Genomic DNA, 13665 nt, shown 5'->3' on the forward strand with positions numbered 1-13665 from the left:
TTATTTGTTCGATTCATTTACATTAGTCTCGGTCTCTTTCTCTGCATCCAATTCTCGTAGAAATTTTGTTATCGTCTCCACGAGCACTTCATCCGCGCGAGTCCTTTGCGATCCTGATGATGTTCCAGCTGCCCTTGAGCTCTGCAAGAAATAGAGAGAGGGAGAGATTAATTGTTTTGAACATTCCAGTTAAATATTGTTTTGCAATTTATAGGTCGAACATTTTTGTTTGTTTGATTTTTAATTGGCTTGGTTGCGAGGGAATTAAGTGGTTCCTTTTATTAAGGGGCTGTTCGTTTGGCAAAAAAAACCCGGAAATCAAAAAATAGGAAACCTATTTCCTATTATAATGGTTTGAAGTTGTTTGGTTGGCTTAAAAAAGAAGGAAATTATAGAATAGGAGATGAGATGAGATGAGTTGTCACCTTATTATTGGATGATGTGAGTGATTTTTTTTAAAAAAACTTGTTTTGAGGTTGTTTGGTTGGTTAAAAAAATAAGGAAATGAATTGGAGGTATATTATTGGATGATGTTTTGAGGTTGTTTGTGTTTGGTTCGTTTTTAAAAATAAGAAAATAGATGAGATGAGATGAGTTGGAGGTATATTATTGGATGATGTGACACGTACTTAAGGAAATTGATTTCTTGTTTTTTTTTGAGGAAATGGATGGAAAGGAATGTTTAATGAGATGAGATGAGTTGTCACAATATTATTGGATGATGTGTGTGATTTTTAAAAATGAGATAAAATGAGATGTGATGAGTTGGATGATGTGACACATTTCTTGTGTTTGGTTTATTTTTAAAGGTAAGAAAGGAGATGAAATGAGATGAGTTGGAGGATAAAAATAATATTTTATTAGATGTTGTGGGTGAGTTTTAGGGATGGAAATGGATAAAAATATTATTTTATTGATTTCCTTGTACCGATTTCCTTTTCTTGGTTTTTAGGAAACCAACCAAACAGCCAGTATAAAATGCAAGAGCATGTTTTATTTAGGGCTTGTTTGGATTTGCACCTATCTAGTGAAGGGCAGTTAAGTTAATATAAGAAAAGTTAAGTTGAGGGAATGTAAGTGAATAAATAAAACTTATTTGATAAATTAGTAAGGGGAATCAAAGAGAACTTATTTCACCATGTTTGAGAACTCTAATAAGGTGCAGGGAATGTAAGGAAATATATGTAAATTTGCATAAATACCTTACTTGTTATATCATCCCTTTGAATCTCATTTTGATATGGGGATAAACTTATCATTGTGTAATATTCTCTTATTTTAAGAGTTACATTCCCCTACCTTCCCCTCCATTACACCCCAATTTTAGGGAAACAGAATATAAGTTTTATTTCCCTCCATTACTTTAACCTTAACTTCCCCCTCATATAACTATCTCAAATGACTTCCCAAACAAGGGTAATGTATTCTCTACCTTTCATTTACTCACATTACCCCCAATCCAAACAAGCCGTAGAAAATGTTAATCGCAAAGTTAATTATGACACTTTGCATGATATGCCTGTTTTTTTAACAAAAACAACCAAATCTTTAGCCTAGCTTAACTTAAAGCATTTTGTACAAAACGTAAATTTAAGCTAGGCTTAACCTTAAGACTAGCTTATTTTTAAGCATTAAAAATAAAGAAAACCTAAATTTCCATAGCAAGAAATTATTCACTCACAGTTGATAGCTTACGCCTCTTTGGTAGTCGTGTTCTCGCATCCTCAACACAAATCAGCTCATCGAACCGAAAAGTACGCACAAAAAATAAAGTCATTATGAGATCTGGCAATCTTTATACAAAGCCAAAAGATGAAAATTAAGAGGTTAACGCAAGAAGAATATAATCAAATTTGGACATCAATCATAACATACTATATTACTATACACTCGCTTTGCATGATATATTCAGGCTATAAAGTTCTCCTTGAATGTTTCCTTTTTCCTTCGGAACCCCCGCCAGCAACCCTGGATCGAATCACGCAGTCCCCACAACCACAAGGAATGATAATTCTAACTTAACCACATTCTTTAAACTACTTGTATACTGCTACACACGAAAATGTGGCATCCTTATAATTGAATTGCAATAAAAAGTGATGAGTTATTAATTAAGGACCCACAATCTTTGGGTGTAGCAGTGGAGAGTACGTAGTTTGAAAAGTGCCCTCTAGTCATCGCTTCTACCTCTTCTTACCACAAAAAAAAAAAGGAAAATGTAGCAAAAAAGTACTAAATTATAGACAACTAGCTCGTTAAGATAGTAGCTAGAGAGTAATTATTCCTTGACTAATAATAGCTTCTCAAGGTAGCAAGCTACCTGTTTTGCAATAACTTCATACTTCCTCAAACACTGGAATTGTCTCTCATCCTCCTCCTCCATTGAGATCGATAAACCCCTTTGTTTTTTAAATGTGATTAGATGCAATTGGAGATTTATCGAAGTGGGTCGAGACGCAATTAATTTAGCTTGCTATTTATAGAAGAATTAAAGGGGAGGGGAGGTTAACTTAGTAAAGCCGAAGTGCATGGGATTTGCATGAAACTATATATATATAATCAGAAGACCAAGTTCGTCAGCATCTATTTGTTTTACCCTCTTTTTTTATTTTGCCTTTTCCTCTTCCTTAATTTCAGTGCAGGTTTGTATGGATAAGCTTAATTAATTAATAAAGTGGCGGTTATTATAAGAGCTTCAGCAGCTTTCGTGGAAGAATGCTCGTTGGAAAAAGAAGTAGAAAACCGTTATGATAAATTGTGAGAGGAACATGAAGCTCGTGAAGGGAAAAAGAAGGGGAGAGGTGATGAAAAGCCTTTTGACCATATTTGAGAGTTTTTTTTTTGGCCCCCCAAATTAAGGAATATTATGATCACAATATGAATGGTTGATCTTTTTACCTCTCCCATTGGCGCCGGAGGCTCAGCAGTCATCGTCAAAAGTTCGACCGGTAAAAGGCACAACAAATCATATGGGACCAATAGAGGGGACAAGTGAGGTGTCCCCCTCCTATTGGATAATGATGGCCAACTCATTATCCAATAGGAGGGGGACACCTCACTTGTCCCCCCTATTGGTCTCATATTTTGGATCCTTAAGGAAATTTTCATCACGGACTAACAAACGCCCGTCACCTTATAATTACCCGGATCTATAGCAACAAATGCAGAAGGGTCTGTCCGCTCAGTATCAACAAAACTATGATCCTTCATCTTCTGCAATTAATACGTTCAAGTTTTTTCAATTGAGATTGGTATCATACAAGTATATATATAGTATGGATGGATTCCAATCAATGGAGTAACAGTACTTATGTACCCTTCAATTAATGAGGCTGACTTTGGTCCATCGCTGCGTACAGATCGAAGCGATCTTAAACTAACAACATCATTAACCTGTTCAAATTATGTTGTTTGGATCTTGTGATATAAATGCACTATCACGAACCCTTCAGTAGCATAAAAAAAAAAAAAATCCCCAGTAGACTTGTGATATAAATGCACTATCACGAACCCTTCAGTAGCATAAAAAAAAAAAAAATCCCCAGTAGAAGTCCTCTGAACAAAACTAGAACTAGATGAAAGATCCTAGCTACTAGGGTAATTCATTAAAATTAGCGAGTTACCCGTTAATGTTTGTTTACTCCATACATAACTGGGTCCCATCATCACGTATTGACTAGTTAAGGGTTGCTTGGTTGGAAGCCCGTCTACACAGGGGCTGTTTGTTTGTAAGTTTTGAACATGTAAATAGGATAACGTGACGAGGCATGCTGACGTGGCTACGTAGAGCCAATTCAACAAGAAAAAAAGAAGGGAAAATGCTTCCAACCCCCAAAACCAATGAAAACGACCTTCTCCGCGTCCATGGACTCGACGATGGCCTGGTTGGAGTGGAGGAAGGGGAAGAGGTCGAGGAAGTGTCGACGGGAGAGGGAGGGGTCGGGGGAGGTGGAGGTGGAGGTGAGGGCGCGGTGCTTGCGGAGTTGCGCTGTGGTTGAGGGCGTCGGAGAAGTAGGAGGCGATGTGGTTGGCGCAGTTGAGGAGGGAGGAGGTGGATGAGGTAGAGCCGGCGCTCGTCGGTCTTGAGCTCACGGACGCCGCTAAGAACGACGACGGTCGGGGACAGGGACATCAGGGAGAAGCACTGGAGGGGGGAGGAAGTGATCAATACCCATAAGAGAGATAAAGGGTATTATAGTCTTTACCTGTGTAAAATTCTTGGGCTTTGCGTTTTGGGGGCTAAGTGCATAATTCTTACGAATTTGGGGTTTCGAGTTTATGCATTGTAGATTGTGAGGTAAAAGAGAATTAAAGCTTATGCTTGAGGTTGAAAAACTTTGGTGGGATTCTGTTTTACAGCGATGTTACGCTTGAAAATTTGATCGCCGGCGTCAACGAATACACTCACATGACCCAAAGAACCTAGAGCACGAAGCATCAAAGACAAAGAATTACAAACAACTCTTTTTAAATTGCATCTCATATTGGTGTTTCTTCCCTTTTTCATACTGCATCTCAGTCTATTTAATTAGGACCAGATGTGGATTTCTCTACGCATCAGGATATGTACGCTTCTCTTGTCCTATCATTTTCCAAATCACGTCCATAAATATTTCCTAGGATGATTAATCAAATTTGTGTAAAGCAAATTATAATGAAACTAGAAAATTAATCAATGACAGACGTTGGCCCCTTGATAATCGTTGTAATGTTGTGGGGAGGACATGTATACTGGTGTGTGTGTGTGGATGGAGGGCAGAGTTGGGAAGGGGAAGAAAAGTTTGGATTTAACTAGAAGGGGGGGAATTAGGAAAATTTTGCACTAAAATCTTATCGAGTCTTATCGAGAAGGGAAGGGAAGAAAAAGTTTTAACATTCATTTCCCTTCTCTTATGGTGTGTTCGGGAGATGACTAAAGTAAGGGAAGGAAGGAAAATTTTTTCACTTATTTCTCTTCCTTTTTTTACCTCCAATTTGAGGGTTAAGATTTTAGTTTAATTTTCTCCCTCATTCACCTCCTCTACCATTCTAAATGGAACTCCCAAACTAAGATAAACTAAAATTTTCATTCCCCTTCCCTTCTCTACCCTCCTTCCAAACAGACTATTAGTGATCTCCCAAACAGGCCGGTAGAGTCACAACCCTAAAGTTGACGTTAATCTTTCTTAGGCTTGGTCAAATAATAATGCTAGCTGGACGCTAGTTTCATATTTTATTTTATAAATCAGGAATATAATAAAACAGTGAGAACCATTAATTTGGAGTTTTAACTGTTTCCTCTACAGTTCAAACACTACGTTTAACATCTCAAATTATTTGAGATACGTGAATTGATAGGTTTCTTAGAATTCAATTTATTACTTGTACGGTAGTTCTTGCTTTTAAAACCTAATTAGTTTCTTACAATATATAAAAAAGATGGACAGAAACGAAACTATGCGTAGGACGAACAATGTAGGTGCTGCTCCTACTGTATTAGTCATGATAATGGTATTCGTACGCCAATATCAACATCGTCCATGCAAGAGAAATAGCATCCCTCTTCATCAACTTTCCAAAATGATTTGATGGACATTAACTTTTTCAAGTTGTGTCATAAATACACAAGTTTACCAACAACAGCCCAAGGGGCCCTAGTTATTTTACTAGCACCAAGAACAAATATTTAAGATAATCAAAAGTATTGACTTAAAGTTTACAGTTTGCACTATCATCCCTATCATCAACCTTTCCAAAATCTGTCCTCGGCCTGTGCATGTAAAAACATAAGTAAATCCCTGCTTGAGGGAGTTAAAAGGTAATGAAATCCACCCCCATCTCAAAAGAATCATTATTTTCTTTGACAAACAATTTACAGTGTCCTAATCCTGTACCAGTGATTTATCATCTGCATGCAAAGTTCATCTATTGCCACAAGCTCGATTAAATAATTTTACGGCACATAAGGGCAAAACGCATTTCCAACAAGGAGAGCAATTTTAGTTCATGCTGGGGTCTCATGACTCATCTATGGTTACAAACCTCAATAAAAAATGCTTTTAACTGCTACATTGAGCCAAACACATAGGATCTTTTTGCCATTAGAACATGACATAAAGAGTATATGCAGAAGACGGCGAAGACACCACAGGCAAAACGTAAGAGCGACTGAACCGGTACTCTCTTCTCGAGTCAGCAATAACAAATATACCGAAATGGGCCCACAGTCGCTGAAAGAAAGGCTAAGATTGTTCATACTTGCTGGTTTGAGGAGAATTTCACCAACAGCCAGTACCCATTTATCCATCTGACGTAGGATCCAAATTTGGAATTTCAAGACTTAGTCTCACTTCATCGCGACTTTGAATAGTCAAAAGCAGTGATTCAGACCCCATTTTTTTCACACAAACTCATTGTTTTGTCGTACTTGTTCAGCAGAGGCATGATGGGAGCTCATAGTTGATCACACATTATCCTTCACGACTGCTCACGACAGAAGACAAAAGAAGGATAAATGTAAGTAAAATATGTTTATTCCCATAAATTCTAAACAAATCCTCCTCACATTTTCTTTCTTCGAGGGTAGGAGAAAAAGTGGCACTGCACTTAAAACATGGGTAGGATAATGTGACACTGCCCTTAATTTGATTCCTGCAAGAAAAAACCAACCCAATATTGTTCAGAGTCTGCGCATCACATGATGTACATAATCAAGAAGAAGGTCCTGCAAAATTTAATTGGCCTCACAAATAAAATAAACAGTACAGCAACAATGTGAAGCATACGGCAACAGTGACAAGCACTGAGCCATGCTCTACATAAAGGCAAGGTGTGTTTCACTTTCAGGCCGATGGGGCTGCCAGCTTCATATGGTTTCGATGGATGGTTAGAACTCAAAAATCAGCAGTTACCTAGATATGCTTAGAAGGATGTAAACTAAGCCTGAACCGCAATAGAGACCCAAAGTAATGGTAATGCAGACTCCTTTTTAGTTGAGTACAACATCTTTCTCTCAATCATATACATCTTTCTACCATGTAGAATAAAGTTTGAAAACAATGACAAGGTAAGATCCATATTGTTACAGTTCCATCCTTCATGCACATGTAACACAGTTTGCATCAACGCTGAGGTGATTAAAGATGCTTGAAGTACTCACGTGGAAAAGAGGATACAGAATGTGTGGGTTAGGACAGGATACCAGCAACAGAAAAATGTTTGGCCTTTGTATTAAGTGCTAGCAACATGCACCTTGACTGTGGTTGAAAATGCACACCCTCAGCATATCCCAAAACTATCACTTCTCAGGGAAAAAGAAAGGAAGAACCAACTGTAGGATTGGCAGCAGATTGGTAGTTTTCAGGCTCAGGTTTCGGGGTTTCGGGCAGACAGTTTGGCGGTCGACCGTTGCGGTCGACCGTGTTCGTGCACGAGGCTTACTGGGCGTCAGGATTGGTGGCAGTCGACCGCAGAAGTTTCTGTTCTGTGAGCGGTCGACCGTCGCGGTCGACCGCAGAAGTCTCTGGACATTTGGAGCTGCTGTTGGGACCGCCGAAGCGGGTTGAGTCTGGGTTATGTTTCCAGACCCGTTTTGTTTGAGAGTTGTATATAAACCCTGAACTCGTTTCTAGGGTTAAGTTTTGGAGGATTTGAGCTGCTGAAAGGGGATTTCTAGGGCTTCTATTGTTGGAGTCTATTGGAGAGATCAAGTGGTCTTGTTTAAGGGTTTTGGGTAAGATTTGTAATCCTAATTTGTATTCCCTTTGATTTCTATTAATGAAACTCCCCCCTCCTTGCCCCGTGGACGTAGGCACATTGCCGAACCACGTATATCTTGTGTTCTTGCTGTGATTGGTTGGCTTGTGTTCATTTGTGGTCTACTATTGTTCTTGTGTGTGCTTTTGTATTGTTGTTTTGGGCTTCCGCGACACACAACAAGTGGTATCAGAACTCTGGGTTGGATTTGGGAGTTTTGTTCGAAGGATTCACTGTTGGGTTATTGTTTGAAGAGTAGATTTACAATATGGGTGATACAAGCAGGACTAGTTTAAGTGCTACTAGTACATTGGGGTAGGTTTTGACAAAGGCGATCCAAAATTTGAGCATCAATAATACTAAAATTGATGTCCCAAAGTTTGACGGCAAGATTAACTTCGGTTTATGGAGGTGTCAAGTAATGGACGCCTTAGATGCACAAAATTTGGAGGAGACTCTTGAGTTTTAAGAGAAACCCGAGGAGATTGAGGATAGGGTTTGGAAGAAAATGCACAGTAGGGCTTGTGGGGTTATTTGGTCATGCTTAACGCCGGATCTCATTTATGATGTGATGAACGAGACTTCGGCGAAGAGATTGTGGGAAACGCTCAATGAAAAATATTTGACGAATTTATGATGTGATGAACGAGACTTCGGCGAAGAGATTGTGGGAAACGCTCAATGAAAAATATTTGACGAAGAGCATTGAGAATCGGCTTTACTTGAAGGATTGTGGGAAACGCTCAATGAAAAATATTTGACGAAGAGCATTGAGAATCGGCTTTACTTGAAGAAGAGATTCTACCAATTCAAGATGAAGAGGGGAGTTTCCATTCGGAAGCATGTTAACAACTTCACAAAGCTAATTTCGGATATGGTCAATGTAGATATCATGGTGGAGGATGAAGACAAGGCGATGTTACTATTGTGTTCGTTGTCGGATGATGAGTTTAGTACTTTTGTTCTCACTATGATAAATGGGCGAACTACAGTAAGCTACAAGGATGTGACCTCGGCATTGGTAAATTATGAGCTGAGGAAAAATGATAGTGAGCCCTTCGAGAAGGCATCGGGTGATGCATTAGCAGTTCGTGGTCGTAGTCTAAACCGTCAAAGGTTCAACCGCTCAAAATCAAAGAATAGGGGTGGCCATAAAAGTGTTGGTAGAAATCAATGTGTCTTTTGCAAAGAAGAAGGACATTGGAAGAATGAGTGCCCAAAGTTGAAGGATAGAGCCGGAAAGCAAAGGGGGAAAGCTGTACAAGCTTCAGAGGTGAATGTTGCTAAGATTGTTGGCGACACTTCAGATTCGGATTCTTCCGGTTATTCTTGTCCCGCACTGCCATCAGTTTGTTATGCCGACTCTACGGAGTGGATGCTTAATTCGGAAGCTACATTTCACATTTGCCCTAAGAAGGATTGATTTACCAACTTTGAGGAGTTGGAGAGAGGGGACGTGGTGCTCATGGGGAACGATCACGTTTGTCCTATTAGCGGGATTGGCTCAGTCAGAATCAGAATGCATGACGGGCTCTTGGGACTTTGGAGGCAGCTGGTTATAGAGTGATCTTAGAGGATGCTACTTTGAAGGTCATGAAGGGATCCATGGTGGTGATGCGAGGTGTCAGGAAAAATAACCTATACTACTTGAAGGGCAAGACAGTTACAGGGGGTCTGGCTACTTCTATCACCACAGAGGAGGACACTACCACACTATGGCACATGAGGCTTGGACACACAGGTGATAAGTCTCTACAGTCATTGGCAAAACAGGGGCTATTAAAAGGTGCAAAGACCTGCAAGATGGTGCTGTGTGAGCATTGCATACTTGGGAAGAAGACTAAAGTGAAGTTTAGCACCGCAATTCACAACACCCAAGGTATATTAGACTACATTCACACAGATGTTTGGGGTCCTTCTAAGCACACATCGCTTGGTGGGATAAATTATTTTATCACTTTCATTGATGACTATTCCAGGAGGAATTGGGTATATACCATGAAGCATAAACATGAGGTCCTGGATATATTTGTGAAGTGAAAGAAGAAAGTGGAGCTGCAGACAGGTAGAAAGGTGAAGACTCTTCGTTCAGACAATGATGAAGAGTATAAGAGTGATCCATTTCTGCAGTTTTGTCGGGATCACGGTATTAGAAGACACTTCACAGTTAGAGAGACACCGCAACAGAATGGGATGGCAGAGAGGCTGAACCATACCTTGCTGGAGAAGGTGCGATGTATGATGACGCAGAATGGATTGGCTAGATCCTTTTGGGCCGAGGCGTTAGTTTATGCGAGCCATCTCGTTAACAGGTTGCCGTGCACTGCGATAGAGGGGAAGACTCCTATGGAGCGTTGGTCTGGTTTTGTGACTAGTGATTATGAGCTCTTCGGATATTTGGGTGTCCAACTTATTTCCATGTTAGTGATGAGAAGTTGAATACGAGAGCAAGGAAGGCTATCTTTGTGGGATTTAGAGAAGGTGTCAAAGGCTTTAAATTATGGGATCCACAAGACAAGAAGATGGTCATTAGCAGAGATGTCACATTTGATGAGGCGTACATGATGAAGCCTTGAGTTCCTCAGCAGGTGGAGGAAGATCAGACAGGAGGGATATCACAGCAAGTGGAGGATGATATGACTCCACCCACTCCAGTCAGCACTGTGTCCATTGAGACTCCTACAGAGGTGGCACTGGAAGGAGTTGAGATGACAGTCGGGCATTTAGAGGATACAGTGGATGGTGAGGCTCAGGAGCAGGGTCATGCTCAGGGGTCCATTGCAGCAGATAGACCGAGGAGAGAGATTCGTCGGTCAGCTAGATATGATGATGTCATGGTGGCATATGCTTTATCTGTGGAGGTCGTTGATGATTTGATTCCTGCCACATTCAGGGAGACAGAGTCCAGCCCTGATTCTATTAGGTGAAGGAATGCTATGGAGGAGGAGATGCAATCTCTTCAGAAGAATGACACTTGAAAACTTACAAAGCTACCTAAGGGTAAGAAAGCTATTGGTTGCAAGTGGGTGTATGCTAAGAAGGAGGGATCTTCTATTGGGGACATTCGGTTCAAGGCCAGATTGGTTGCCAAGGGATATGCACAGCTTGAGGGCATTGATTATAACGAGGTATTTTCACCCGTTGTGAAGCATTCGTCTATTCAGATTCTATTAGCATTGGTGGCACAGCTGGACTTAGATTTGATCTAAATGGACGTGAAGACGGCCTTTCTACATGGAGACTTAGACGAGGAGATCTACATGACACAACCTTTGGGGTTTAAAACTGCAGGAAGGGAAAATTTGGTGTGCAAATTGAAGAAATCTCTTTATGAACTGAAGCAATCACCGCGACAGTGGTATAAGAGATTTGATAGCTTTATGTTGGCCAAGGGTACACGAGAAGCCCATATGACCCGTGTGTTTATTATATGCGCAAGCTACAGGATGGTGAGCATATTTATTTGTTATTGTATGTTGATGATATGCTCATAGCTTCCAGGAACACTTTAGCTATTGGGAAATTAAAAAAGGAGCTGTTATCTGAATTTGAAATGAAGGACCTGGGAGAGGCTAAGAAGATACTGGGTATGGAGATTGAGAGAGACAGAGTGAAGGGGAGATTGAAGCTTACACAGAGGAGTTACTTGCAGAAGATACTGAAGAAATTCAATTTTGAGGGTAATACCAAGGTGGTGAGTACTCCATTAGCTCTCCACTTTAAGCTTTCAGCTTTGATGTCACCAGTTTCAGTGAAGGATCGGGACTACATGTCCAAAGTTTCATATGCCAGTGCAGTGGGTAGCTTGATGTATGCTATGGTGTGTACGAGGCCAGATTTATCACAGGCCGTGAGCATGGTATCTAGGTACATGCACAACCCCGGGAAGGGGCATTGGGAGGCCGTGAAGTGGATTCTACGGTATATTAAGGGTACCGTAGATGTTGGGTTGATATTTGTGAAGAATGATGAGACAGGGCAGGATTGTATTGGCTATGTGGATTCAGACTATGCCGGAGATCTTGACAAGCGTCGGTCCACTACAGGTTATGTTTTTACATTGGCTAGTGCACCGGTGTGTTGGAGATGCACTTTTCAGTCTACAGTGGCGCTTTCTACTACGGAGGCGGAATATATGGCGGTGACTGAAGTAGTGAAGGAGGCTTTGTGGCTACATGGCTTGTTGGATGATTTGGGGATTGCACAGGAGACCATTCAGGTATATTGTGATAGTATGTCAGCTATCTATTTGGCGAAGAACCAAGTCTACCATGCACGCACGAAGCACATTGATGTAAAATTTCATTTTGTACGTGACGTTTTGGATGATGGCGATGTCACGTTGGAGAAGGTCCACACTAAGGACAACCCTGCTGATATGTTGACCAAAGTTGTATCAGGTGTGAAGTTTGGTCATTGTTTGAATTTATTGAACATTCTTCGTTGTTGAGGCCGTTGGCGGCCATTTGGATGAACTACGTTCGGCTTGATTCATTGGACAAGAGGATACGTAGGCAGTCTTGCAGATGCAGCCGGTTGTATGAGTTGAGATTGATTGGGGGGGTGTTTTTGGTGTCGGCTCAGTTTTGACAAAACGTTCGCCGAGGTGGAGATTTGTAGGATTGGTAGTTTTCAGGCTCAGGTTTCGGGGTTTCGGGCAGACACTTTGGAGGTCGACCGTGTTCGTGCACGAGGCTTACTAGGCGTCAGGATTGGTGACGGTCGACCGCAGCGGTCGACCGCAGAAGTTTCTGTTCTGTGGGCGGTCGACCGTCGCGGTCGACCGCAGAAGTCTCTGGACATTTGGGCTGCTGCTGCAGTCGACCGCGACGGTCGACCGCGATGGATCGCGATCGACCGTGGCGGTCGACCGCCGAAGCGGGTTGAGTCTGGGTTCTGTTTCCAGACCCGTTTCGTTTGAGAGTTGTATATAAACTCCGAACTCGTTTCTAGGGTTAAGTTTTGGAGGATTTGAGCTGCTGAAAGGGGATTTCTAGGACTTCTATTGTTGGAGTCTATTGGAGAGATCAAGTGATCTTATTTGAGGGTTTTGGGTAAGATTTGTAACCCTAATTTGTATTCCCTTTGATTTCTATTAGTGAAACTCCTCCCTCCTTGCCCCGTGGACGTAGACACATTGCCGAACCACGTATATCTTGTGTTCTTGTCGTGATTGATTGGCTTGTGTTCATTTGTGGTCTACTATTGTTCTTGTGTGTGCTTTTGTATTGTCGTTTTGGGCTTCCGTGGCGCACAACACCAACACATGCAGAAACAACAGAACCTAAGCAAAAAATGGTTTAAAATGCCAAAAAAAAAAAGATTGAAAAAACTTTTGAGGGATTATAAAGTTTTTCATGCATTTGGATTCAATAACTACTAAAGGACATTAAGTGCAATATCCAGAACTATCAAGACATTGGACCTAGTGTGTGTATTGTAAATATAGGAAACAAGCATGTGGTCAATGTCGATCATAGTGAATAATCATCCTGCCTAGTACTAATAGTATAGTTCATGTTTAGAGTCAATAAGTTCTCTCCCTACCTGGAATAACAACATAAACTAAAAGTATTAATAAATTGGGCAGCAGGAAGTTCCTTAACCTTGCTAGCAATATCTTCAAAAAGGTCATTTCTTAAAAAGTGTCAAGTGCTAAACAACATGTAGTTACCAACAATAAATCAATTAAAGAGTTGAGTATGCAACAGCATGTTTTACATAGCAGCATTTGTTGATAAGATCTCCCAAACTAATAAAAACAAGAATTTCGCATAGATACATTTATACTTAGAGAAATAATGATTATAATCCACTAAATTTACGAAACACTTTTGCTTATAATCGACTTGCTTATGATCCACAAATTGATTATAAGCCAAATGGACAATAAATACAAAGTTGCCAAACATGGTCTATGTATACAATTCG

At 40.6% G+C, this 13665-nt stretch overlaps 1 long non-coding RNA gene across 10 annotated transcripts in view; it reads right to left on the bottom strand.

Moving 5' to 3' along the window:
• LOC109836307 overlaps positions 5923-13665 on the bottom strand; it is a 19422-nt gene continuing 11679 nt past the window's right edge. For all 10 annotated transcript variants that reach the window (XR_002245901.1, XR_002245905.1, XR_002245906.1 and 7 more), the window contains 2 exons: positions 6545-6630; positions 5923-6462 (listed from right to left, as the gene is read on the bottom strand). This is a non-coding gene — a long non-coding RNA (uncharacterized LOC109836307). The remainder of the gene's footprint in view (positions 6463-6544; positions 6631-13665) is intronic.

The sequence above is a fragment of the Asparagus officinalis genome, chromosome 4 (genome assembly GCF_001876935.1).
Source record: "Asparagus officinalis chromosome 4, Aspof.V1, whole genome shotgun sequence".
In the NCBI taxonomy this organism is placed as follows: domain Eukaryota; kingdom Viridiplantae; phylum Streptophyta; class Magnoliopsida; order Asparagales; family Asparagaceae; genus Asparagus; species Asparagus officinalis.